General features: G+C 39.4%; 1 protein-coding gene across 2 annotated transcripts in view; it reads left to right on the forward strand.

The window, feature by feature from the left end:
* Positions 1-4,711: 4,711 nt before the first annotated feature.
* The window catches only part of SDCBP (syndecan binding protein), a 33,488-nt gene continuing 21,887 nt past the window's right edge, over positions 4,712-16,312 (forward strand). The window contains exon 1 of one of the 2 annotated variants that reach the window (XM_047841708.1): positions 4,712-4,864. The gene's annotated coding sequence lies outside the window, so the exon portion shown is untranslated. The remainder of the gene's footprint in view (positions 4,865-16,312) is intronic. The other variant, XM_047841709.1, reaches the window with a different exon arrangement.

Consider the following 16,312-nt stretch of genomic DNA (forward strand, 5'->3'; position numbering starts at 1 on the left):
ATAAACCAGGAAGAGATCCAAGATGTAATTTTTAAATAATAGTACTATACTTTAGGCATTGCGTGGAATATAAAGAGATTTTAATATATAGTAATATCTTTAAAAAAATTTTTTTAATGTTTATTTTTGAGAGAGACAGAGACAGAATGCAAGTGGGTTAGGGGCAGAGAAGGAGACACAGAAACAGAGGCAGGCTCCAGGCTCTGAGCTGTCAGCACAGAGCTGGACGCGGGGCTCGAACTCACGTGCCGTGAGATCACGATCTGAGCCCGAGTCAGACACTCAACCGACTGAGCCACCCAGGCGCCCCAATATATAGTAATATCTTTGGTTAGGCATACCCTACCATGGTCATTGTTAGAGCATATTCGTATTTGTGGATCTGTTTTTGTATCAGACCAAAGAAAGTAACATGTTCTGGAAAATCACATTAGCGTCTGTGGCTACCCCATGATCATGGTTTGGGCCTAAACTAATAAATAATATGTTGATCTTACTATGCCTACATAAATATTATTCAAAGATGAGTCATGTAAAGCGATATGATTACATTTCTTTTCTTGGTCAGTTTGCCTCATTTTTTCCCACTGGTTTGTACTCGAATTTCTTATTAATTCATCGCCCCTCTCCCAGAAGCAGGAACCTCTTGCTATGTTCACATACATTACTTTTCTTGGAGACATGCCGCCTAGAGCCCTCTATCATCCAGTTTCAAATGGGATCGCTCCTTTCTGGGCCTCTTACATACCTGTCATCCCAGGGTCTCCTTTCAGCAACATCCTTCACCAATGTTTGCCTCTTACTGATGCTGAAGCCTCCGTGTTGTGGGAAACTTCTCACCTCCTTTGACTTGCGGTCTTATTTTTGTGCGGCAAGTGCACATTTAATTTGTCACTTACTTCCTGTCAAAGAGAGCATGAGAGAGAAACTTTATGATTGATTCTTTGTAGTATGTAGAAAAAGTCTTTCGTTCTGTCACACTTGAATGATCTTGTTCGGTTCAGTATACAGTTGTCGCTTAGAAATCACTTTCCCTTAGAATTTTGAAGGCATGGCTCCACTGTTCCGTAGCTTCAAGACTTTCTGGTGGGAAGTCCAATCCATTCAGATTCTCAGTCGGGAGCTTAGGACATGTTTCTTCTACCTGGGAACCTATGCACGAACTCAGTCTCCAATGTTGTCTCCTCCTTAAACTCTGGGAACCAAGGCTGAAAGTACCAACTCTCTAATCACAAGCTTGGTCTTTCTGGCAACCAGCCTCCATCACGAAGCTATCTAGGGCTCCTTTCACATCCGGCCATTAGCTACCTCATTAGCATAACAAAGACGCACGTTATCACTCGTGAAACTTGAAGGGTTTCTGAAGCTCTGGTCCAGGAACTGGAGACAAAGACTAAACATATAAACACCACATACGGTCCTATGGCCTTTGACCAATGCATAATGTCATTGTCTACCATTATGGTATCATGCAAAAGAGCTTCACCACCTATGTTTCACCCACCCATCCTTCCTGTTATTCCTCAGACTTCGGGCAGCTATTTTTTACTGCCTCTATGATTTTACTTTTCCCATAATGCCGTATGGTTAGAATCATACAGTATGTAGCCCTTTGAGACTGGCTGCTTTCACACAGCAATATGCAGTTAAGGTTCCCCCCATGTGTTTGCATGACTTAATAGCTCACTTCTTTTTATCGCTGAATAATCTCCCATTGTATGGGTGTATCACAGTTCATTTATCCATTTAACTTATTGACTGATACCACGTTTGCGTCTGGTTTGGGGCAATTATGAATAAAGCAGCTCCAACTATTCACGTGCAGGGTTTTGCATGGGCATAAATTTTCCACTCATTTGAGCAAACATCCATAAGTGTGGTAACTGGTTCGTGCGGCAAGACTCTGTTGATCTGTGTAAGAATATCCAAATGATCTTCCAAAGTAGATCAACCATTTGGCTATCCTCTCGCAATGAATAGGCATTCTTTTTGCTCCCCGTCCTCACTGGCATTTGGTGTTGTAATTTGGATTTTAGCCTTTCTAATAGGCGTATAGTGCTATCTCATTGTTGCTTTAATTTGCATTTCCCTAAGGTCATATGCTGTTGAGTCTCATCAAAGACTTCCTTGCCATTTACATATCTTATCTGATGAAGTGTCTGTTTCAGATCTTTTGCCCAGTTTAAAAAAAAAAATTTTTTTTAACGTTTATTATTGAGAGAGAGACACAGAGTGTGAGCAGGGGAGGGGCAGAGAGAGGGGGAGACACAGAATCTGAAGCAGGCTCCAGGCTCCGAGCTGTCAGCACAGAGCCCAACTTGGGGCTTGAACCCATGAACCCGTGAGATCATGACCTGAGCCAAAGCCAGTTGCCCAACCAACTGAGCCACCCAGGCACCCCAGATCTTTTGCCCAGTTTTAAATCGGGTTGTTTTCCTATTGTTGAGGTCCAGGTGTTCTTTGACTATTTTCGATACAATCCCTTCATCAGATATGTATTTTGCAAATATTTTCTTGTAGTTTGTAGCTTGTCTTTTCATTTTGTAAACAGTGTCTTTCACAGAAGTTTTAAATTTTAATGAAGCCTAACTTGTCAATTTTCTATTTCATGGATTGTGTTTTGGTGTTGTGTCTAAAAACTTATGACCAAACCTAAGGTCACCTAGTTTTTCTCCTATGTTATTTTTCAGAAGTTTAAAGTTGCATGTTTTAAATTTAGGTCTATGATCCATTTCAAATTAAGTTCTGCAAAAGGTGTAAGGTCTATGTCTAGAGTTTCTTTTTGGGGGGGGGCAGGTGGAAATTCAGTTGTTCCAGCACCATTAAAAACAATTTTTTTTTAATGTTTATTTACTTTTGAGAGAGAGAAGACAGAAACAGAGCACAGGTGTGGGAGGGGCAGAAAGAGAGGGAGACATAGAATTTGAAGCAGGCTCCAGGCTCTGAGCTGTTGTCCCAGAGCCCTACACAGGGCTTGAACCCACTAACTGCAAGATCATGACGTGAGCAGAAGTAGGTTGCTTAACTGACTGAGGCACCCAGGCGCCCCTTCCAGCCCCGTTGCTGAAAAGACTATCCAGTTAGCACCTTTGGCAAAGATCCATTGAATGTATTTGTGTGAGTCTATTTCCGGGCTCTGTATTCTGTTCCACTGTTCTATTTTTCTAGTCTTTTGATAATGCCACACTGTCTTGATTACTGTAGCTTTACAGTACGTTTTGATATCAGGCACTGTCAGGCCTGTGACTTTGTTCCTCTTCTTTGATATTACTGGTCCTCCTGGGATTTTTGCCTTTCCATAAAAACTTTAGGATTAGCTTGTTATTGTCCATAAAATAACTTGCTGGGATTTTGAGACCATACCAAATTTATCGAGTTAGGAAACACTGAAATCTTGACAATATTCAATCTTCCCATTCATAAACATGGAATATTTTTCCATCTATTTGGATCTTCTTTGATTTCTTTCATCAGAATTTCATAGTTCTCCTCATATAGATTTTGTACACATTATGTTAGATTATACCTAAGTATTTCATTTTTTGGTGCTAATATAAGTGATACTGTGTCTAATTTCAAATTTCAGTTGTTCCTTGCTGGAAAATATAACAACAATAGGCTTTTGTATATATTAACCTTTTATCCTGCAATTTTGTTATAATTGCTTAAATTTTAGGGGGTTTTCTTGGTTAATTTTTAAAAAACTTTCTACATAATCATGTCACGTTTATGATTAAAAAGCAGGTATATTTTTTTCCTTACCAATCTATTGTCTCATTATTTTTAAACGTCTGTTTCATTCACTAGACCATAAACTCTCCGAGGGCAAGTTTCATCCCATTTACTCGCGTCATCCCTTTTATGCTCAGATTTTTTAATAGTTTTACCACAGATTATTGTGGCACTAAATAACTTAGCTAGAGATAAAATGCTTCTAAGTTGATGCTATGTGGCCAAGTACTCGATGTTACTCTACGGTAATACGGTAAACTTAGGTGATTTAGTGCCTCAGTTTCTTTGTATGCTAACAGGGATGTTGTACTTTATAGACTGATGTAAGGACCAAACACTATATACATCAAGTTCTTAGGACAGTGCCTGGAACATAGCCTTCAAGAAATATGGTTTTTGTTGTTGTTGTTGTTTTAGTTTTTGCATCCAGATACTGGTTATTACTTTTACGCAATACCACACACAACCTTGAACGGCCAACGCACTTTCGCTCGGATGGCCGAAGAGTTTATTACAGCCGAAGAAAGCAGCTGTCACAAAGAGGGCAGGCGCTGGGAAGGGTTCGTGGAAGCAATGTTTCTAAGCCTGTGAGCGGCGAGGTAAAGCGAGAGGGAAGAGATTAGTAGGAGTAAAGCGGTAGAAGTCCAAGGCTGGCGAGGAAATCTCCAGACGATGGGCTCTTCAGGACTCCCTCTGTATTGGAGGCAATGGGAACCAAGTGACCCTAAGCACGGACGAACGCAGCGGAGGGCAGGTGGCACCCGGCCCTGCCGCACTACCCGTCGGGGCGGGGGAGGGGTGGGTGGGGAAGGTGGGAAGCGTAACCCGGGCAGCGGGTGGGCACTAAGAGCTCCCCAACCCTGGCTGGAGCGGGAGCCGGAGCAGCCCCCGTCGCGCCCCCGACACCCCGCCCCCGCCGCAGCCCCGTTACCATAGGGACTGGATCACCTGACCCGGAGCCGCGCGCTTGCGCGGGCGGAAGGCGGGGGCGGCACCGTGACGCGCCTCGCGGGCGGTCCTCGGGCGCGCGCCGCTCTTCTCTCTTCGGGTCTCGGAAGTCGGTGCCAGTTACCGAGGCGGCAGCGGCGGCGGCGGCGGCGGCGGCGGCGGCGAGCGAGTCCTTGTGGCCTAGGTGAGCAGCCTCGGTGGGGAGGGAGGGGAGCTCGAGCCGCGTCCCGGGCGCGGAGACCGGGGGCGGAGGCGAGGGAGCCCCGGGTCACCTAGCGGGGAGCGTCTGGGTCACAGCGGTTTTCGGGAGTCGGCGGCGACGCCCTCTCTCTCCTCAGTGGTCGCCGCGCCCCTCCTTCCGCCCCGCGGGGCCCGGGGCGAAAGTTTGCGCGGGCGGCGCGCTCTGCCTGCCCGCGAGCCTGTCGGTTTCGTGGTTCCGCCTGGGACCGGGGCGAGGGGATCGGGGTCGGTGGGGGGCTGGCGGCGGCGGGCGTAGGGACAAGCCCCGAGGCCCGGCCCGCGGCGACGCCGTCAGCCGCCGTCTCAGCTCGGACTCCTGGTTCTGGTCCCTGTCGATCGTTTTTGTTCGTCTTGGCCGAGATCCCTCGGGACCGGAGTGGGAAGAGCCTGTGCGCCGCTTTCCTTGGACTGCACTTAGCCACCTTCCTGGGTGGCTTCATCGGAACGCCCTGGATTTAGAAGGAGGAAGGAGGTGTTCGCTGAGTGGGCCAAGCCTTGACTTTCTGGAAGGGGGTGGGGAGAGGTTATTCGCTGCGCGTATTTCTGGAGAAGTTGGAGGAAAGGGAGAAACGTTCCAGCAGGGTGTGTTCAGAGGGAAATATCCCCCCGAGATGTAAGTGACTCATAGTTTTCATTTCAGGATTTCCTTGTAATGATGGGAAAGTGAAGGCATGCATGGAGGTGGAAACTTTTCCTTTGCGCTGCAGTGGAGTTAATCGTGGGGTCTTCCGGTGTGCCAGTTTTCGAAAGGAATTTCTAGGTTATCTAGGCTGTGTGTACCATCTGCACACGCATTTACTGTGATTTTTTGTTTTTTTTTCTTTCTTTAAGTACACTACGTTGGTTTGCCAAAGTCTCAGCATCTACTTGTTTGCGGGGCAGCTGGGTGGGTTAATCGGTTAATCCTGGGACTCTTGATTTGCGCTCAGGTCTTGAGCTTAGTTGGTGGGATCGAGCCCCTCATCCGGCTCTGTGCTGACCGCTCGGAACCTGCTTGGGATTCTTTCTCTCCCTCTCTCTGCCCCTCCCCCGCTTGTGCACTCCTTGCTCTGTCTCTTTCTAAATTAATTAATTAAGCGTAAAACATTTCTGTTTTAAAACTCTGCTTGTTTGAGAGAGAAAACAATTGATTAAAAAGGAAAATTACATTGAAAACAGCTGCAGGCTGTTCGCTGTATCTCCAGTGTATGTAAGGGATTAGTTTAAATTCAGATTTTCCAGTCTTTAGCTTTACTATTGAGGGCAAAAGGTAAAGAAATTTTTTTTTTTCATGTGTTCTGGTCCCAGTTTAGTTGTATACGTTTTTGTCCGTTAATTAGTGTGTAAATATTATGGATCAAGTGGGTTGTGCCACAGGATGAAACTAAGGATGTGGAACATGTTTTAAAATGTTCAGGAAATAGTCCATTAAAATCCAAATTTAACTTTGACAGCATTAGTTTTTAGTTATTCTGAGCATTAAAAGGATATAAAAGTCATGACCAGAAGAGGATGAATTTACGAATAGTTGGCAGTTGAACGCACTCTTTAAATAAGCCATTCCTTTAATTAAACGTGACTCAACAAGTTTTTTTTTCCTCTTTTTGCCAGATTTAGATACTTGTTTTAGGCAGTAAATACCAAGATTTTCTTTAAAAAAAAAAAAAAAAAAGATTCCCCTGAACCACTTTATTTATTTATTTTTCAAGTTTACTTATTTTGAGAGAGAGCCATGGCGAGTGGCAGGGGAGAATCCCACGCAGACCCCACACTGCCAGCGCAGAGCCCACCTCGGGGCTTGAAACCACAAAGCCATGAAGTCATTGGGACGCCTGGGTGGCTCAGTCCGCTAAGCGTCCGACTTCGGCTCAGGTCATGATCTCGCGGTCCGTGAGTTCGAGCCCCGCGTCGGGCTCTGTGCTGATGGCTCGGAGCCTGGAGCCTGTTTCAGATTCTGTGTCTCCCTCTCTCTCTGCCTGTCCTCCGTTCATGCTCTGTCTCAAAAATAAATAAACGTTAAAACAAAACAAAACAAAAAAAAAACCATGACCTGAGCTGAAACCAAGAGTCATGAACCTTAACCAGCTGGGCCAGGCAGGTGCCCCTTTTCTTGAGTTTTTGATTATAGCCATTCTGGTAGGTGCTAGGTGATATTGTAGTTTTGATTGCATTTCCCTGTTGAGAGTGATGTCGAGTATCCTTTCATGTGTCTGTTGGCCATCTGGAAGTCTTGGTTGGAGAAATGTCTATTCATGTCTTCTGTCCATTTTTTAAAATCTGATTATTCTTTGGGCTTTGAGTTGTATAAGTGCTTTATGTATTTTGGATACCAGTTTTTTATCAGATCGGTCATTTGCAAATATCTTTTTTCATTCAGTAGGTTGCCTTTTAGTTGTGTTGATTGTTTCTTATGCTTTGCAAAAAAACTCTTTATTTTGATGCCGTCCCAATAGTTTATTTTTGCTTTCAGTTCCTTTGCCTCAGGAGACATATCTAGAAAAATGTTGCTACAGCCCACGTGAGAAACCATTGCTGCTTGGGCTCTCTTCTAGGATTTTTATGGTTTCAGGTCTCACATTCAGGTCTTTAATCCATTTTGAGTTTATTTTTGTGAGTATGGTGTAAGAAAATGATCCAGTTTCATTCTTTTGTGTCTGATCAGTTTTTCTTCAGTACTTGTTTTTTGTGGTTTTTTTGTTTTTGTTTTTATAGTAGCCATCCTAATGGGTGTGAGGTGATATCTCATAGTTTAGATTTGCATTTTTGTAATGATTAATGATGTTGAGCATCTTTTTATGTGTCTGTGGCCATTCTTCTATCTTATTTAGAGAAATGTCTATTCAAGTCCTTTACCAGTTTTGTTGGTTTTGTTTTCTTGTGGAGTTTTAGTAGTTCTCTAAATATTCTCAGTATTAATCCCTTACTGGACATATGATTTACAAATATTTTCTCCCATTTTACGTGTTGCCTTTTTGCTCTGTTGATGGCATCTTGAAGTACAAAATTTTAAAAGTTAATGAAGTCTAATGTGTATATTTTCTTTTGTTACCTGTGCCTTGGTATGATGTCCAAAAACTCACTGCCAAATCCAAATTCATGAATCTTTAGTCCTGTGTTTTCTTCCAAGAGTTTTTTGTTGTTGTAGATCTTGAATTTAGGTCCTTTATCCATTTTGTTAATTTTTGAAATGGGTTTGTTAGGTAAGGATTCACATTTGTGCTGTAGCACATGGGTACCTAATTTTCTGAGCACCATTTGTTGAAAAGACTTTTATTCATTGAATGATCTTGGCACTCTTGTCAAAAATCATTTGACCATATATACGCGTGAGGGTTTATTTCTAGGCTTTCTGTTCTTTTTCAATGATTTCTGTGCTATTATGCTGATACCCTACTGTTTTGATTAGTGTAGCCTTATAATAAGTTTTGAAATCAGCAAGTGTGAGTCTTCCACTTTTGTTCTTTTTCAAGATAGTTTTGGATATTTGAGTCCTTTGAAATTCCATATGAATTTTAGGATGAGTTTTTCTATTGTTGAAAAATATTCATTGTGATTTTGATAGGGATTGCATTGAATCTTGAGGTCACTTTGGATGATATTGACATTTTAACCATATTAAGTCTACCAATCCATGAACATATGGTACCTAAGTATTTTATTCTTCTTGATGTTATTGTAAGACAGTAGCAATTTCAAGATTGTTCATTTTTCGTGTATAGAGATGTAGCTGATTTTTGTGCATTGACTGTATCTTGCTACATTGCTGAATTTATTAGTGCTAACAGCTTTTTTTGTGTGGAGTCTTTAGAGGTTTTTAAACCCTAAACATATACATCATATAATATGCACAGATCATTTTACTTCTTTTTCAATTTGGATGCCTTTTATTTCTTATTTTTGCCTAATTGCTCTCACTAGAACTTCCAGTACTATGTTGAATAGAAATGGAAAAAGCAGGTTTCCTTGCCTTGTTCCTGATCTTAGAGGAAAAATATTTAGTCTTTCACCACTTGAGTATGATGTTCAGTGTGGGATTTTCATGTATGGCTTTTAATACTGGATGTAGTTTTTTTCTATTTGGTGAGTGTTTTTATCATGAAAGCATGCCGGATTTTATCAAATGTTTTTTCTGCATCAGTTGAGATGATCATGTGGTTTTTGTCTCCTTTATTTTATTGGTGTGACCTATTACATTAATTAGTTTTTGTATGTTGAACCGTCCTTGTAGTCCAGGAATAAATCCTAATTGTTAAAAGGTGTATAATCCTTTAATGTTCTGTTGAATTCCATTTGCTTGTATTTTGAGGATTTTTGCATCAGTGTTCATAAAGGATGTTGGTCTGTAATTTTCTTTTTTGGAGTGACTGTCTGGCTTTGGTGTCAGGTTAATGGTGTCCTCAGAGAATGAGTTAGGAAATATTTCCTTCTCTTCAGCTTTTTCACCAATTTTGAGAAGGACTGGTATTCTTTTTCAAATGTTCAGAACTCACCAATGAAGTTTCACGGTTAGGGCTTTTATTTGTTGGGAGATTTTAGATTACTGATTTAGTCTTCTCACCTGGTATAGGTATATTCAAATTTTGAATTTATTTGTGATTTAATTTTGGTAGGCTTTATGTTTCTTGGAATTTGTCCATTTTATTTAGGTTATCTGATACTTTGATGTACAGTCATTCAGACTACTCTCTTATAATTTATTTCTGCAGAATAATTGTTAATATTCCCATTTTCTGATTTTAGTATTTTGAGTTTTCTCTATTTTTTAGTCCATCTAGCAAAAGGTTTGTCAGTTTTGTTGATTTTCTTCAAAGAACCAACTTTTGGTTTCATTGATTTTTTTTTTTTTTTTCTCTCTCATTTTTCCAGTTCTCTGGTTCACTTATTTCTAACCTTTATGATTTCTTTTTTTTGCTAGTTTTGGGTTTAGTTTATGCTTCTTTTTTTAGTTAAGTTCCCTCTCCTTGTAACACATATGTTAGCATATTTTGTACAGTGCTCTAAAGCGTGATTTGTTTTCCCAGTTAATGATATTTTAGACCTCTTTCAATGTTCGTATATATAGAACTTCCTCCTTTGAAGTCTTTTGCTGTTGCAGTTGGTGCTTCGATGAATAAGCTTTTACATATGTCACTCTTTACATGCGAATATTTTTGTAGGCTGAAGATCTAAAGTGGTATTGCACTATGTTTATAATTCTGGTAGATACTGCAAACCTCTGTATGGAAATTGTACTAGTTTACACTTCCACTAATAATGTGTGAGTATTTCTCACAACCTTACTATCAGAGTGTTGCCAAACTTTGGATTTTTGCCGATCCAGCAAGTCAGAAATGTAACCTTATGGGTAAGAAGACAGTATCCTACATAACAGTAGACTTTATATGGCCACGTTTCACAGTGGTTTATGAGAATCTCCTTGGATAATTATTAAAGAGTTCCTAAGTCCTTCCATGGTCTGTGTCAGCCTGGGAAGCTCTTTTTAACTAGTGCCCAGGTAATTCTGATCTGATGATTAACCAAGTTTGAGAACCATCACCCTAGACCTGTTTAGGACTTTATCAAATTGAGTGCATTGACGCCATTTATGAGCCATATAGAATGCTTATTAATCCTTAGTGTACTGTAATACGTGGTTATCACCATTTACCACTAAGCCCAATGGACACTTCTTTTATTTTTTATATTTTAATTCACTTTATGAAAAATTTGTAGAAGTAAAAAGTAAAGGGACAGCGAAGCACAGTTTTACTGAAAACACAATTTTAATAATGACTGGACACAAGAAACCCACATTTTATTCTAAATTTTCCTGGATTTGGGGTGCCTGGGTGGCTCAGTCAGTTAAGCGTCCGACTTCAACTCAGGTCATGATCTCGTGGTTCATGAGTTCAAGCCCCATGTCAGGCTCTGTGCAGACAGCACAGAGCCTGGAGCCTGCTTGGGATTGTGTGTCTTCCTCTCTCTCTGCCCCTCCCCCACTGACACTGTCTCTCCCTCTCCCAAAAATAAACAAACATTAAAAAAAAAAAACGAACCTGAGAATATGTGTAGCAGACAATAAATAACACAGAGAGCAGGAAAAAAAAATTAAAAAAAAGAAATAAGTAACATTTCCTGGATTGGAAAGCGTATATGGCTGAAATGGGCAACATCTTTTTGTGTACAACTAATTGCTCATCAATTGTAATAAAGGAAATTAGCATGTGTCTATCTTATAAATATTGTTTCCATTTGAATATGTCTCTAATATGTTCTAGCTTGTCATTACTTCATGATATTTGTTGTCAAAACAATACTGAGTCTAGATCTCAAATATATCTCTAATAGATCCTGTCTTTACCATCTGGTAATTTTTGTATTTGCATTGTCAAAATGCAGTACTTTTGCAAATATTAATGTCTTTTTGAGGGGAACACTATCTTTGCTCTACATTTGCAGAGAATTTTCACTTATACTTTATATTATAAACTCCAATTAGGGTAATTAATGTGCTGAGTTTTAAAAAATTTCTCTACATTAGTTTCCTTCCAATCATCTTTGTTTAAACACCAGCCTTCATTTGGCCATTTAAAAGCCATATCAAGTAAATTTTGATTCACAGATATAAGAGTAAAAAGATAATATTTTAGTAAAACTAACTGAATGAAAAGTTATATTTCTTTATTAGAGATATATATTTACCTACTGATTCTTAAGTTTGAAAAATTTCTGTTAGGGTATTGTCATCTGAAAACCCAGTCTGTGATTTGCTTATATAATCAATTTCCTCATTATCATAAGAGCCTAGAGTACAGCTACCTGTCACTTTGCATTATCTTCTGATTTGTCTAATAAATAACTTCCTCCTTCAGTTTCCTTCTTTCTTCCATCATGGGTGAAAAATGAAAAAATTCCAAGTGTTCAAGGAATGCTTGTTTAGAAAATAAGCTACAAATGTGGTGTCTAAAGAGTATATGTATTCTTGAAAGAGGATGCAATACTCTGGCCAGTACAAACTGAAGGATGAAAGAATGTGATTAATTTACTATTGCATCATTTTAGGTGATCTTATTTTTTGTTAATTTGGTTTTTTAGCATAGTTGGGGATAACTGATGAATTCTGATGAAATAATTCCTAGATTGATGAAATACGTGTTTCAAAGACAGAGGAAAATAAGTTCACTAAGATCTCATAATAGATCTTAGTTTTATAAAAAAAAAAAAATCCAGTTGAGCCCTTATTAAATTTATAAGATAGAGTGATTTTACTACATTTAAACATTTTTCTTCCTCTTTGTTCTTTGGATGATCTGTATGAAAGAATAAAAGTCGCTAAACAGAACTCCTAAAAAAAAAGGAACTCATTGGACCCTAATGGGTACACAGTGTTGAGGGCAGATTTCTGAACCTGACTCCAGACTTGACTGTTTCATTTTCTGGGCTAGGACTCTAGATTACGGTACTATAGTAGTCTCCCTTTATCTGCATGGTCAGATGTGGTCTGGAAGCAGATGATTCTTCTCTGATGTATTATCAGAAGGTCAGTAGTAGCCTAACGTTAGGTCACAATGCCTATGTCATTCACCTCACCTCATCCGTTTTATCACCTAACATCATAAGAAGGGTGACTATAGTACAAAAGGATATTTAGAGAGCGAGAACACATTCATATAACTTTTGCAGTATGTTTTTATAATTGTTTTATTGTTATTGTTAATTTCTTAGTATGCTTAAAACTTTGTCGTAGATACATATGTGTAGGAAAAAGCATAGTGTATTTAGGTTCAGTGTTATAACTAGTCCATATATCCAGTAGGGGTCTTGGAATGTATCCCTTGCAGATAAGGGGGTTATGAGTGTACTTTAGGTTCCTTTACTGATGTGCATTTGTTGTGTCTTATGCTAATTAAAAATGCTTTGTACCATATTTTATTTTACAGTAATTGTAAGCTAATTAGGCTACTTCTGTGTTTAAATAAGAGAATAGTTTGATATGCTGACTTCCTGTGAAAATAACTTATGGGACTAGAACATTCAAGCCCTTTGCTGTTGAAGAGTTCCAGGAATATAGCTTGTGGTGGCAGATATTTAAGAAACAAATGGGTTCTAAAAATGTTTGCCTTACAAGAAAGATACTTTGTTGATGTCATACGTTAAATTGAGACCCTGGAAAGCAAATTAAGTTGGTGGCAGAGCTGAGACTAAGACTTGGCTCCCCCGCCCCCCACTATGTTTTTTTAATTTTTAAAAACTTTTATTAAAGTTCAGAGGAGACCTATATCATTGTTAGTTTCAGGTGTGCAACAGAATGATTTTATATTTGTATATAACGTGAAATGTTCACAGTAAGTCTGGTTAACATCATCACCACACATAGTTTTTTTCCCTTGTGGTGAGAACTTTTAAGATGCATTCTCTTAGCACTTTCAGATATACAGTACAGCATTATTAACTGTAGTCATCATCCTGTACATTGTATCATCAGGATTTATTTTATAAGTGAAAGTTTGTGCCTTTTGACTCTCTTCATTCACTTTGCTCATCCCTTACCTTCCCCCACCACTGGCAACTACCAGTCTGTTCTCTGTATCAACAAGTTTGTTTTTGTTTTTGTTGTTGTTTAGATTCCACATATAATAAAGACCGGATGGTTATTGTCTTTGACTTTTTTCACGTAGCATAATGCCCGTAAGGTGTGTCCATGTTGTTGCAAATAGCAAGATATCCTGTTTTTTTATGGCTGCGACATATTCCATTGTGTGTGTTTGTGTGTCTTATATTTTCTTTGTCCATTCCTTTATTCATGAATAACAAGATTTCCTTCTTTGTTATGGCTGAAAATATTCCATTGTGTATATATACCACATTTTCTTTACCCATTCATCCATTTATGGACTCGTATATAGCTTCTGTGTCTTGATTATTTTAAATAGTGTTGCTTTGAACGTGGAGGTGCAGATATCTTTTTACGTTGGTGTTTGTGTTCAGATATATACTCAAAGGTGGAATTGCTTGGTAATTCAGTTTTTAATTTTTTGAGAAACCTCCGTGCTGTTTCCCACAGTGGTTGCACCAATTTATGTTTGCACCATTGATGCACAAGGGTTCCTTCTCCGGATCTTCACCAACACTTATTTCTTGTCATTTTGATTACAGTCGTTCTGACAGGTAGAGGTGATATCTCATTGTAGTTTCGATTTGCAGTTCCCTGATGGTTAATGATGTTGAGCACCTTTTCATATACTTGTTGGCCATTTGTATGTCATCTTTGGGAAAATGTTTGTTCAGATCCTCTGCCCATTTTTTAATTTTTATTTTTATTTATTTATTTATTTATTTATTTATTTTTTTCAACGTTTATTTATTTTTGGGACAGAGAGAGACAGAGCATGAACGGGGGAGGGGCAGAGAGAGAGGGAGACACAGAATCGGAAACAGGCTCCAGGCTCTGAGCCATCAGCCCAGAGCCTGACGCGGGGCTCGAACTCACAGACCGTGAGATCGTGACCAGGCTGAAGTCGGACGCTTAACCGACTGCGCCACCCAGGCGCCCCTGCCCGTTTTTTTAAATGAGATTTGTGTGTGTGTTTGTGCATTCGGACGCTTAAGTTGTATGAATTCTTTGTTTTGGACATTAACTCCTTTTCAAGTATATGACATGAAAGTGTTTTCTCCCATTTTGTGGGTTGCCTTTTCGATTGTTGATTGTTACCTTTGCAGAAGTTTTTAGTTTTAGTCCCACTTATTTAGTTTTCTATTGTTGCCTTTGCTTTTGGTGTTACATTCAAAAAATCATCATCAAGATGAATGTCAAGGAGCTTAACATCTATATTTTTTTTCTAGAGGTTTTCTAGATGTTCTGAAATATCACATATGGCATTTGAGTTATGGAGGCCTTAGGCCACCCAGATAGAAAGACTCCAGGGAAGTTACCCTGACACTGCCCTGAGGAAATGGAGAGTCAAATGGGAAACTGGATACTGAGGCAGAGTAGTTGGGTAATTTTTATTTTTAGATATTCTAAAGAAACCCTGGCACTATTTCAAGCTCTGAGAAACCTCTTAGTAGAAACGAATTTGGGGGTTATTTTCTAAGGCCTGGGATGCAGAGGCCTTTCATTATGCATGGAGAAAGTTGAGAGTCCATGAGGTTGCATAGAGTGGGCCAAACCTGGTGTAGGGGTAAATGGAGAACACCAGTTCTTTCCAGGCATTAGACCAGTGAAAGAAAGCTGTTACAGTCAGGAATGTTGTACTGAACTGGTGGAGTAGAGTGGATGGCAGGATGTTTTGCCTACTAATCTCAGGGTGAGTAGGATATACACCAGTTAATTCCCAGCTGTAGGGGAGGCCTGGAAACAAAATTGTATAGTCAGTCCGATGATAGTCTGTGAGGGGCGTTTTAAGAGAAAGTGAAAAGAGAATTCACATACTGATGTAATAGAATTATTTTCACAATCCCCTTAAATCTCATCATTAGTCATTCTGAAATTCCAGCCATACTTGAAAGGATTTTTCAAAGATAGCTTTGTAGTTCTTCAGAAAGAACTACTTATTGTTGACACTTAAGATTAGACCAAAGATTAACTCATACAAGTTGATAGAGCCTTTCAGAAAAATAATACAAGAATTTATTATTATCCTGGAAGAGCTTTAAACAGGGTTGTGTTCAAATATGTAGACTTGGAGGCGAAGAAAATTGAACTTTTCAATAAATGTTCGAAAGATATTTACTGCTATTGACAATATCAGTAAAAATGTAATAAACATTTGACTTGGTTTAGGACAAGACATCATGCTAGATAAATAAGAAATTAAAGGCCTTGACCTCAAGAACAGAGATAAACGTAAACTAGCTATATAACGTAAGGCAGAATGACGCTGGTGACTTGAGAGAAACGGTGTCAGACTGAGGTCATCAGTGGTGTCCTCACAAAAGTGGCTCTTGACTGGGATTTTGATGGAGAAGTCCTGGAAGGACATTCTGGGAAGAGGAAGCAGCGTTTGCAAAGATACGGAGACACAGAAGCCCTAGACCTGGCTGGGAAATAGCAAGTAGTTTGTGGCTAGAATGTTGTAATGCTTAAAGGAAATGATGTGAAATGAGGCCACAACAATAGTTTGTGAAGGAAAATCATTAAGGAATCCTTTGTATTTTAGAAGAGTGGTGAGAGTTAATTAAGGTCAATATACTTAGAGCAAACCTGAAACTAAATTTTTAAAAAAGCATAGGTTGGGGTGGTATTTGATACTTAAAAAATGTCTGAAAAGCCATTTATTTTTTCGGGGATTGAATTTGAGTCTTTGTATGAGTGTGAAGTCACTTCTGGGGAGTGAGCAGCCTTAGAGTTGTTCAGGCAACTTCAGTTAATATTTATTTGAGGGAAAGCTTCTGTGAGGAAAATCTCTTAGAAAATTCACTGAGTTTTGAAACT

The sequence above is a fragment of the Prionailurus viverrinus genome, chromosome F2 (assembly GCF_022837055.1).
Source record: "Prionailurus viverrinus isolate Anna chromosome F2, UM_Priviv_1.0, whole genome shotgun sequence".
In the NCBI taxonomy this organism is placed as follows: Eukaryota; Metazoa; Chordata; class Mammalia; order Carnivora; family Felidae; genus Prionailurus; species Prionailurus viverrinus.